A 12649-nucleotide genomic window follows, 5' to 3' on the forward strand; every position below is an offset into this window, starting at 1 on the left:
AGGAGAGCAACAGCTCTTTTTCGTGCAAGTCAAAATTTTCTTCTGATCTTGCATTATGAAATTTCCACTGTAAGATGAGAGTGGCAGGAGTCAGGTTGCATACAGTATATAAGCCTGGTTTGGGGATTCTCCATTTCTCCATATCTCAAGGCTTTCTCTATACGGTGAATTTAAAGTGGTTAAACTGGGTAGCCCACTGCTCTGACACTCTCCAATAGTAACACTTTTTATTTTCCTTTGAGTAACCTGCAAGTTCTTCTATCACGTTTCATTTCAATATCTCCAGATCATTGAAAGCATCCTTCACATGCACACTGATTTCCGTCCCTGAGTTTCTTAACCTGGGGAGGAGCAGAAAGAATGGCAGAGCCGTGTGGGGACAAACCTGGGCAGGAGCAGGGCATCAGCCTGGGGGGTTTGTGGAGAGCTGGGGGCCCTCCTGACCAAACAGGATCCCCAAACCCGTGTGGCATCCTGCAGGGTTGTGTGCAGGGAGGTAGTCTTGGAATCAAGGTCCTGCTGTGTCGATGCTGGGAAACTGGGGGTTTGTGGCCCTATGCCAGAGTTTTGGGGAGCTGGAGGCTGCCCTGTCCATCCTGTCCTGCTTGGGGAGCAGCAGCCTGAGTTTTCAGACAATGGGCTCTGCCAGCCCCACCAACCGGTGCTGCCACAGGAAATGGCACTGAGAAACGCTGAGCTGGGAAACTTTGGAGTTTTGTAATAACTAATAGGGATTTTTCTAACTCAAACAGCAACTTACCACCAGATAACAACTTGTGAGCACCTGATGAATCCGGGAGCAGCATACTGAGAGTAATTTTGTTTGTCTGGTTCCAAGATGCCCTGGATGAAGTTAGGTGAAGTCACTGACACAGAAAGATCTTTGTGAGGGATTTGCCAGTGGAGAGCTGTGCTGTTTCCTACCTCCCTGCTATGGAGAGCAGATAAGGGGGCATGCTCTGGCTGGGTGACTGCATCCATGGCCTTCAGGGATGGTGGGTCCTCACCAGCATACACAGAGCTGTCCCACTGGTCTGGGAGGAGCGGTGGTGGTGGTGGTAGGATCCCTGCCTAAAAGTGATGCTGGAGAAGGTGATGGAGGCTGTAGCCCCATCCTGCAGACACAGGGATTGCCCAGTGATCATGGTGGAAAGCTCTAAAACTGGAATCAGTGAAGAGAAAATGCTCAAATCACAGAAAAAGTTAACCTTTGCTCTACTCAGGCTGAATCATGGTGGAAAACCACATCGCTGTGTGATGAGAAAGTCACCAGCTGTGTTGGGTTTGCATGGCAAGATTTTGATCCTGGGGAGCCACAAGGCTGGGTTCTGTGAGAAGCTGCTGGAAGATTTCCCAATGCCTGATGGAGCCAACTCCAGTTGCTCCAGGAGGGACCTGCTGCTGGACAAGGCCCAGCCCGCTGGCAACAATGGCAGTGCCCTGGGGAAAATCCCTGCACAGCTGCAGCTGGAAGAGAAAGGAGAGAAAATCAGGAGGAAAGTTAAGCCTGGGAGGAGGGGATGGGTGGGGTTAAGGTGTTTTAAGATTATGTTTTTATTTCTCATTATCCTGTTCTGATTTGATTGGCAACAAATTGAATAATTAAAACATTAAACTAACTTTCCCCCAAGTTGAATATATTTTGCCTATGACAGTAATTGCTGATTGTTCTTTCCTTGTCCTTACTCTGACTCACAAGCCTTTTGCTATGTTTCCTCCCCACTGCCCAGCTGAGGGTGACAGAGGTGTTGTGGTGGGACCCTGACATCCATCCAGGGTCAACAATCCCACACAACAGCAAACGAAAAGATTCCCATGTCCTTTCCCAAGGATGGGGTGGAGCTGATGGCAGTGATGACCCCATTGCTCTCTGAAGGGACAGCTACAGCCCCCACGGGGTCCCCACTGTTTCTGTGCCTTCATCCCAGCACCATCCAGGGATGAACCTGCCCTGTTTCCCTACCAAAGAAAGGTGCTTCATTCAGAAATGTGTCCTCAGTTTTTCTCCTCTTGGAGCTCCTTGGGCTCTGTGGAGCCTTTCCCATCCCACAAGGATCCTGCCCAGGCTCTCAAGCACCAATCTGCCTATGGCTACTGAGGCTGGGCTCTGCCAGAAGTCACAGCCACCAGCTCAGATCTCCCTTCTGTGTCCCAACCAGAAAGATTCCAGGACAGCCACCAAGACAGAGCCTTGAGGGTTTGTCCAGCTGTCACATCCTGCCTGCGGGGACTGGCAGCTGATGGCAGCAGGGATCATGGAATCACAGAATCACAGAACCACAGAACAGGCTGGAAGGGACCCACAAGGGTCACCGAGTCCAGCACCATCCCAAAGGGTCACACCATGTGATCAAGGGTATTGTCCATGTTCTCATGCATTTCTGCTGATGCCAGTAGTGCCGGGGTTTATCCAGGGCAAATCCCAAGGCTGCAGTTGAGCCCCTATTGCATGCTTTTGGAGCATGTACAACAATTTCCAGCAGTTATTTTGTGGATTTGTTTCCCACATGTGTGCTGCTGGCACCAAGCAGGTTCTGGTCTGTAAGTCAGCCCCATCCCTTCCCTCTCCCATCACACAGGCCTTCCCCTGCCTGCAGCTCCACTTTGGCTCCTGCTGACTCCCCCTTCAGCCCCCACTGCCCCCAGACCGCAGTCTGCACCCCAAAACCCCCCCTCCACCGTGGCCCCATGCACAAGGCCCCCTTCCCAAAAAAAAGGCTCTCATCCTTCCTCCTCCAGCCCTTCCTTTCACCAATTTCCTAAGCCACAAGCCAGGAAAGTTATTTGGTGCTTTTTCCTTTCTCGAGGCCTTGCCCTTGGTGACAGAGTGGGTGCATTTACTGTACATTGCCCCAAAAATGCCAGCATTCCTGACCAAGGAGGCAGCTCCCCCAGTGCTCCTCACTAACTGCTGAAGGTAAGAGGGAATTGACATCATAAACTATGGACACCAAGAGCCCTTAACTCAGTTGTTTATTGCTTAAGCCCAGGGACACTTCAATAAAAATCAGTGCATAGTTGATATTAACAAAATAATAAAATGAAGACATTCAAATACATGGTAATTTGAATATATTAACTCTCATAATACCAATATTTTAAATAGAGAGAAGAACAATAAATTACAAATCAGCACATTCATTCGTTGTTGTGCAAAGGCAATCAGACAAAAAAAGTTCCCTAAAATGAGGTAGCAGTATTTTAAATATTATTGTATTCCACAAAACTACCATGTAATTTCAAAATTAACCTTGAATACTGGCTTTTCCTTTTTATTTTAGGTCCAAAGCAAAGAAAAGCTTTCAACAGCCAGGACTTTTTGGTCTTGAATCTTTAGGTTACACACTATAAAAATAAGTTATTTAAATAACATATAATAATAAATAAACAAACTTCAGAAATATGATGCCAGTGAGCACCCATTAGATTCAAAGTTATCCTACAGACTCTCCTGTCTTCAGTATTAATAACTTAAAAGCCACCTACAATAGAAGAGACACTCTGAAATTGCAGTAACAGGTCCAGCCCCTCTGGCCCGTTTCCCCTCCCAGCTTTTGCTCTCGAATGCTGCACTTCCCCTGCTCTGCTCCCAAAAATCGGCCTCCCCCTCAGCTGCACTCAGTAACACATCAGTGAAAAATTCATTTCAGACTAGATTTTGATCTCTTTAGGAAGAGAAGATGATTGTGAAGAAACCTCCCGTCACCAAGGGGAACAGGAAGCAGATAATCTCGTTTTGGTTTGGGTAGGTGCTGCAGGAGCAGATGAATGAGTTAAGAGCTCAGGCTCCTCGGCAGCTGCTCCGGGATGCTCTGCTCCTCCCGGCTCGGCAAAGCCTCCGCATCCCTCCTGCCGGGGAGGATCCCTCACATCCCGGCTGGATGAGCCGCAGGGAGGATGAGCCGCAGGGAACAGGTCAGGGCAGCCTTGTACAAAGGAGACCTCGCCTGCTGAGGCTGAGTCGGTCGAGCACGCGGCGCTAGCACGGAAGATCTGGGGCATTCCACTGGCAGCCGAGGACCCCGGTGCCCGGCCAGCCCTCCGGGACGCGTCCTCTGCCGGGAGAACTGGCTGGGTCTAGGAGGGCTGGAGCAGGGCTGAGGAAGTGCACGAAACGAGCAGCAAAAAGAGACAGAACAAAACCAAACCAAACCACTCTGCAGAACCTATTTTAGAGCTACCAGCGGTGAGATCCCGGGGCTGGGGCTGGCAGCGGTGCCCGTCTCACTGTGGAACCGGCGAGCCCCTGCGCCTGTACATCCCCTGCGTGAAGTTCCCCAGCGCTGGCAAGAAGTGGCGCAGGTAGATCTCATTTTCATCTCTCAGGAAGCACTTCTGGGGAAGGAAGAGTGCAAACACATTAGAGCTGGCAGCACGTTTTAGCAGCTGGGTCGGTGGGTAGCTAGGCTCCCAGCCCAGACAAATGCTTTGTTTGCTTCCGTTTCCTCATAAATAACTCAGCAAATAACTCAGAGTGGTGAGGATGCTGCCCAGGAGGTCAGGAATTGTCCTTTGCTCAGAACAAGTGTCTGGCCCCTGTGCCCAGCAGTGTGACTCCCATGGCCGCTGGCCTGGGGTGCCTGGGGCTGCTGGGAGCTGTCATCCTCTTCCATAGAGGCAGATCAACCCGAAGCCCTGGCAGGTTTGCAATGCCCAGCTCTGGCCCCATTCAAGAGAACAAATCCTGATCAGCCCTGTGGTAGCCTCGGTGTGGGGGCACAGGCACCCCGGGGCAGAGCTGTGGAGCACAGCACAAGCGAGGAGGAGCACCCCCTGCTTACCTTCTTGCCATGCAGGCGCTTCAGGTTGATGATGAGTGGCTCATAGATTTCCCTGCACCTGGTGACTTTAGTGAGTGCCATGTCTGCCTGGCACAGCAGCTCCTGGTCTGGCACCTGGGGAACACGGAGGGGAATCATTAGAACTATGTAGCTGAATTAAGTTGAAGTTGCTTATTCAGGTGTCCAGGGCTGGCAGGAGGTTCCACAGTGACTTCCTAATGAGCTTTCATGTTACAGCAGAAGCCTGGGCTGCGGCCCATGGCTGGGGCTGGGGGAAGCTGGGGGCAGAGCTGTGGGCTGGAGGCAGGTGCTCGGGCACAGCCAGCGTGGAGCTGCACACTCACCCCAGAGACTGGCACTGAGCAGCCCCTCAGTGACTGATAGAGCTACCTCAGCTACAGTGCTGTGCCCCATGGGGAGAAGGGCCCTGGCTACGTCTGATGGATGATAAATGCATTTTCTGCTATGTCTGCATAGGTATTTACCTCTTGATCCGTGAAGGCAACCTGTGCCACTCGGGTGTCATTGCAGGGGACCTGGAGAGGCAACACAAGGGAGAGCCATGGTTATGAGACTGTCATTGTAAGACCATCACTATGAGACCTTCCCCAAGGAGTCACCCGCTGTGCCCTCTCCCAGGAAGGGACATCACATGTCAATCCCTGTCCAGCAGGCCATGGCATGGATTCACCCTTGGTGCTGTCAGCACTGAGATCCATCTTTCAGCAAATTGTTTCCAAACAGGCTCCTGGACACAGGACCTGGATTTGCACAGCACTTGTTTGGAAGGCACAGGAGAATCCCTGTGTGCTCAGTGGGAGTAGAGAAGGGATCCCCTAGCAGCTCACACCGCCCAGACCACCATGTCCATGTCCCCAAGCCGCCTCTGTCACCCTGACACAGAAGGTTTTCTTGTTCCCCAACACTTTTTTTCTGCAAAGTAACTAATGTCAGGTGGAAAACTTTGTCTGGCCTGACCCCAGGAGCTGCTTGTACCACCAAGTCAAGTGCTGATCACACAAAGTCTAGGCTGAAATGGGTCAGGGTGCCCCAAGTGGTAGGTGGGATGGAGTGGATTAAGACAGCAGGAAGGGCTCCTGCCACCCAGATGGGCACCAGTCCCTGTGGTGGCAGTCCAGTAGCTGGCCTTGGACACTGAAGAACATCATCATCATCATCATTATCATCAATAACGAGGTCAGAAAGCAAAGCAAAGCTGAGAGGTGTAGCAGCATTTACCTGCACTCCTGAGTTGAGCTGTTGGATCAGGAGGATGACCTCCTTCAGTATTTGCTGGGGAGATGGAGCCATGGGTCTGGAAGAGACGAGCTGGATCAGGGAGAGTAGAGTGAAAGCTGTCTTCAGTGAGGGGAGCATTCTGTCACCACTGTCTGAGCACGTCCTGTGCTGGCTGGGCTGGATGGCCAGGGGCTCTCTGCCTCTCTGCTTGAGACAGCACCATTTTTATAGTGCGAAGAAGGAGCTGCATCTCCATTGTCACTGCCAAATATAGGTGTCTTCCGGTGCAGCAGAGGATGCAGTGGGAAGTGACACCCCAAAGAAGGGCATTATGTAATGGTGGCAAAGACTTCTCCATACGTTATCTATTTTTCTATATATACATGCAGATTTTAATCACCTAACTGATAGGCAAGGAGATACTGGGATGAGAAGATGAGAATTTCATTTCAGTGTTCAAGGATCTATTTACTATCGACCGTGTTTGTAATGTGCTGTATGTGGAAAACCATGGACACGTGCAGGACTGAACCAAGCACGTTGCAGGGCTTGAGTAAAGTCAAGGCATGATCTTATGTGCAGAGAAATATCCATTGGTGCTTTCCTGGTCTCCACAATGGAAAAGACAAACAGTTATGCAGGAGGATCAGCTCTAGAATGTGCATGGCTAGATGCCTGCCAGGCTCCTGCCTTGGGTATTGGTGAATCATGAGAGTTGGCATGGCACCAGCAGGTGCCTGGACCTCTCCTCCTGCAAAGCTCCTTTTCCCAGAGGAAAGTTATTTAAATAACTTTTCCCAGAGGTTCCTGGGCCGTGCTGGGACCACAGTGCCCTGTGCTACATCTCGGCCACCACCAGGAGAAAGGGGAATCATGGGCATTAGCAGCCTTGAGGGAAGGGCCTGTCACAGGGATGCTGTTGGAGAGGAAGAGCTGAACTGTGTGCCAGAAAATATTCATGTCCTTTGGCCATAACAGCAGTAGCCCCAGCAAGCTCAAGTCATCAAAGATTTGAAGGAAAAGAAAACCTCAAAACTTTTATCAAGATGTTAAACATAAGCAAAACCAAAAAAAGTGCTCTTGTTTGTAAAGGAAGAGGTAGCTGAGGGTGTTTTCTGGCATGTGGGTATTTGGTTTCAAGCAGGACTTACTCAGCTCTGTAGCACAAATCCCATTGTGGGAGGGTGGCTCCCGTAGCACCCAGCTTGGTGTCCCACACCATCCTCTGGTGTCCCATCCTGTTCCATGCCATCCCATGCCATGCCACGTTGTCCCTCTCATGGCATCCAAGGGAACATCAGAAAACCATCAGTAGTTCAGGGATTCAAACCACCATATTCCTGAGCAAGAGAACAGACAAAAACCCATAGTTGTTTCCCACCATGGCTGGTCTTGTCAGCAGAAATTTTGTGGGGAAAAAAAGTTGACTTGACAAAATGGCTCATTTCTTCTCCAAATTCTTAAACTACTTTTGCTGCTTCCTCCTGCATGCACAAGTGAAGCAGCACCTTGTGGGTCTGCTGTTACCAGCTCCCCATGGCCCTGCAGTGCTGCTGCCCCAGCTGGGGCAAACCCTGGTCAGGGAAGCCCAACTTCAGCTGCTACCTGCTTAGAGGCTTATAAATAGTGCAAACTGTCAAATGAATTTAGAAACTATAGAAACATTTAAGTTCAAACCTTTTTTTTTCCCAAATTTTCAGTGAAGTCAAGGTGTCACAGAGACTGAGGGAGCCTGAGGAAGCCTGAACTTCATATTTCAAACAAACCCCACTGCACTGCACTCCTTCTCCATGGGATGACAATTGACTTAAGGTTGCAGTGGCAGGACTGGACTGTAGCACTCACCATTTTTTCCTGTATTAGCCTGACAAACTTTGTTTTCCTGAAAAAAAGATGGTGACAGTTCCCAGACATTGAATTTCCTGTGAATTTGAGAGGCTGGGTCAGAGCCAGGTGGGAGCCTGGAGTGCTCCCATCACTTCAGGTGGAGGGGCTGGTGTATATCCAGGGCTGCACAGTGCAGAGTGTGTTATGTCCACCTGTCCCAAGCCACTGTCCCTGGCTCCCTTGAGCCAAACTGCTGCAGGAGGATGCACCATGACCCCAGGAAAGATCCTGTGGTCCCACCACTGAGCCCTGGTGCAGTGTCCCAGCGAGGTCACAGGGCTGTGGGGGCCTGAGGAGAATGTTCCCGTGGTTTTGGATTACCCCACTCTGCACACCATGCATTGGAGAGTATGGGCCACCACCCCCAAAGGCAGATGAAGTCATTCCCCAAATTATTGATAATGCAACATGAACCTGCTGATGGGAAAAGGTCACCTGTACCAGTTTGGGTTGTGGGGGTAGAAAATGATACCAGTCAAACTGTCCTTCCCAAAGGGACTGGGGTGCTGGGACACCACAACCAGCCCAGTGCTGCTGATCAGAGCGGACACAGAACCCCCAGTATGTGAGCCTACATAGAAGAGATGGTTTTGCTTTTGCTGTTTTTTGCCATGTATGTCCAGCTGCAGCCAGAGGCAGAATACAGAGGGGTCCCAGAGGTCTGTGCCCACCATGCCTTGCCACTCCATGCTCTTCGTGCTTGATTTAAGCCACCCCAAGTACGTCCCAAACAATTCAGAAAAATTTTCCAAGTGGTTATTTTAGGTACGTCATGCTCCTCTTGCCATGTGGAGCAGAGCCCGGGGGTGATGGTGAACATTGGACCAGCATTGGCCGGGCCTTTCCACAGCTGCATCTCTGATGATGACACCAGAAAACAGACAAGTCATCTGAAGAGACCCTTAGTGCAACCAAACCCAAAAATTATGCTTTGTTCTGTACCCAAAGACAAAGCTTTTTTATTTGTTTTTTTGTTTGTTTTTTTTTTTCCCAGCAGCAAAGCCAAGGTTGGATGCCACAATCACCACACACAAAGGAAGAGCAGAGGGGCTGGCTGGAGTCATGGCCACGATCAGCATGGGATGGCATTGGTGGACATGGATGGAATTGATGGAAATCAGTGGAAAGAAACGGGGATGAGCAATGACTGTCAGATTTACAGGGCTACAGCTCCCTGGGGCAGTGCTCCCCTCTCTACCTGGGCTCTGTAGGAAATGGGGGAATGCCAGTCCATAATTTTAGCTGGGCTGAATTTGTGCCTCCCCAGTCAAACAGGCAGTAACTTCACCTTGGTACTGGGCCATCCCAGTGGCTGTTGGGCAGCAGGAGGGGTGGAAATGATCCCACCCAGCTGCTTTGGCCATGCCTGGCTCAGCATGGGAAGAGCACCCCAGCACAGCTGGCAGGAAAGGCACCTGCTTCTCCCAGGTGCCTTTCCTTTCCCTGCAGTCTCCTCATGCTCAGCTAACTCCCTGGCAGTTTGAGCACGGGGAGGCAACTGAGTCACCTTCCCACCTTTGCTTTAGCAGCCAAATTCATCCCTGTGGCAGGTGGAGGATTTGTGGAGGGACAGGATGGGATCATGGCATTAAGAAACAATGTCAGAACTCAGGAGGTTCAGGGAATGCTTTAACTAAGGTGATATAAATAACTTCAGTTTGTCCTTGATGGCCTGATTTTGGATGACCCTACTAACCATTTTTTCATTTCCAACAGTATTCCAGTGTTGCCTTCTATGAAATCCTCATGGAGAAGCCATCACATGTCTTCCAGGCCATTCTCTCATTTGTGCTGTTCCTTACTTAGCAGAGCAATTAAATAAAACATCTTATAAGCTGAAAAAACCCAAATGTGGGTCACAGCACAATGTATAGCATCAGCACATGTAGTATCTCTTGAATCAGTGGTTGGGTTTATTGGCTTTACAAGCAGTGAGTTCTCCCTTGTGCAGGGCTGGCAGTGCTGGAACCTTCCTGCTTCCTTCAGCTGCTGCAGCCGGTGGGAAGAGTGAACTACAGCTCCAGAAATTTACTTTTCCTGCATAGATCAAATGACACAAATAGGATGGAGCCAGATGAAGGAGAATTTGCAAATTGCATGGTATTGCCCAATGGTGTCACCTTGCAGTAGGCAGAGAGTAAATGCTGTCTCCTGGTAGATTGCCCAGGAGGGCAGCAAACCCTGTCATACTGAAATAGATGAGATGATACTTGGTGTGACATTTAAATGCAAAGTGGCAGGGAGACAGCAAATGATTAAGCTTTTGAAAGCATCATCTATATTTATTGCTTTGGTTTGTGGTATTTATTTGTAGATAAGCTCATCTGCTTTTTAATGTAATTTCTAGGGCACTTAAGAGCTCTTTGCCTAAAATGTGGCACGTAGGAGAAAGCTGCATGGAGAAGTTGCACCTAGGAGTAGTGAGTTAAGTAAGCCAGCTTTTTACTTCAGGCAGGTCATAAGGCAGTTTTTGTTAAAAAAAAAAAAAATTAAAAATTCGTCTTCTCTGAAGTTTTGAAACCCAAAGTACTTCAGGGCAGGTGTTATGCAGCAGCCTGTGAACAGGCAGAAGAGTTGTACTGCAGAAGTAATACTGAAGGAAGCATCAGAAAATCAAAGTATTGGTTTTCTATTGCTAATGTAAATTCCACTTAGAAACAAAGTGTTTAGGCAGGAGTGTCTTGGAGACCTCTGGGTTTTCTTCCTAGTGAAAGTAGTTCTTGCTGACTAAGTGCAGATAAAGCAAAAAGAGTCGTGGTACTGAAGAAATGGATGCTGTGGCACAGAGGTGGAAGGAAAGTCTCCCGCCTGAGCGGTTCATGCCAAAGGCCTCCATCTCCTCTAGACCCTGGCTTCAAAAGCACTTGCCTGGGCTGAGGCTGCAGCCAGACTAAATTACTTGGAAGGGATTTGCACCCAGCCAACCTTTCCAGGCCAACAGGCACAGTGGGTGTTTGGTATTCTCAGACAAGTGGCTTTGCAATTACCACCCCAGGTAAGTGCCTGAATCTCAGCTCAATTCCCTACCGCTGACTTGATAGTTTTGTTATTTTGCAGCTGTTATATTTGGCTCTTAACCACAGTGTGGTTAAGAGTGTGCGTGTTCCTGTGAGGAGTGTGCACGGACTGCTGTCTGGAGGCTGGGTACTGTGGTCTCCCTGCTGGAAATCCACCCCCAGTCCCACCAAAATGGGAGCTGGACAGAAACTTTCTTCACCACTTTGCCAGCAGCCCAGTGAGTTACAGCAATAAATCTGTGCCCTGTTTGCCATAAAACGTCTCTGCTTGGTTCTGCACTTTGTGTATTATCACGTAGGGGCAGGAATCCCTCTGCTGGGATGTCCTGCTCCTGTGCCACCCTCCCTGCAGCCCTCCCACACCGGGTGGTGGCTGTCCCTGTGTGGCAGGGCAGCAGCCATGGCAGAGCAGGGATCCCCCTGCCGTGGTGCCCGTCTGCTGCCGCTTCCCGTGGGCACGGCCGAGGTGGCAGCACTGCCACCTCCACAGCAGTCAGGGCCATTTCTGCCCTCACTCTCCCAAGGTGTCCATCAACAGCAGAGTATCATGGAAGTGCCTGAAGTTTCTCTTACACTTGATTCACATAAACACATTTTTTTATTATCCAGGCCACATGAAAACCGTGGGGCTGGAAGAGTCTCTTTTCCGTGCTGTTGCCTGTCAAGGAGCCTATGGATTATTCAAATTATTCAGTGAATTTTTTGAAATAATTTTAATTGATTTGATATAGGAGAGGTTTGTTTCCCACTACATTTCCTGTGTTATCCCTATCTTCTGGAAAAATATTTAGCATCAAAGTACATGTGAGGATAAACTTGGGAAAGGCCAATTAGGAAAAATGTGCCCAAAGTACTTCATAGAGGAACTGCGAGCCATGGCCTTAAGTTGGAAAAAATAGCAGGACAGAATTTACAAAGGCTGGGGAATCACTTCTGGTGACAGTGCAGAGCTGGGGTGCCATGCTAAAATAAACAGGTTGTACAGACAAATTTGAAAAGACAAAGCACTTTTTTTTTCTGTTGATTATATCTTTCAGAAAATTTCCCTTCAGGAAGTAGTACTAGAGTCAGTGAAGCTTCCTATTTAAAACTGCAAACATAATGCAGGTTAGTAGCATTTTCCTATCCCTGCTCTCCCCCCTCCCTTGCAAGTTGTGTGTTCATTGATTTTTTGGGGAATTGGTGAAAGCGTAATTGCTAGGAAATCCCACTCATTTTCTTATCTTTGAGTGGTTTCCCGATGACTGGGGTCACCCTGACACTGGTGACTTGCAGTTTCAGAAAACTTAGGTAGAAATATTCCTTAGCTGAAGATCTTGGTTTCTGCCATTACTCTTTAAGGCACCTACTGCCACTGACCCTGGCCAAGGCTGAGGGATAAGAGCCTTTGCCATTGAGAAGAACCAGAGCTGGGGGATACTGGGCTTTGTCCTTTTCTGTGCAGACATCCAGACTCCTCAGCAGGTGGTGTGACAGGTGTGTGATGTCAAGTGAGGGGCTCAGCTACGCCATCCTGAGGGCAAAGGCCCTGGTCCATCATGAGCAACCAGCCCCAGGCCCTGCCTACACAAGCCAGGTCTGCTTGGACCCCTCCCCTGCAAACTCCTTATCCCTGCAAAATAAAGGGGTTCCTACACCCTGGAAGGAAAGGCAGACAACATGCAATGTTCTTAGGCTCATTTAAGCATTTGCTGAAGAGAAACGATGTTACAGAAATTAACTTTC

This window comes from Anomalospiza imberbis, chromosome 15 (assembly GCF_031753505.1).
Source record: "Anomalospiza imberbis isolate Cuckoo-Finch-1a 21T00152 chromosome 15, ASM3175350v1, whole genome shotgun sequence".
In the NCBI taxonomy this organism is placed as follows: Eukaryota; Metazoa; Chordata; class Aves; order Passeriformes; family Viduidae; genus Anomalospiza; species Anomalospiza imberbis.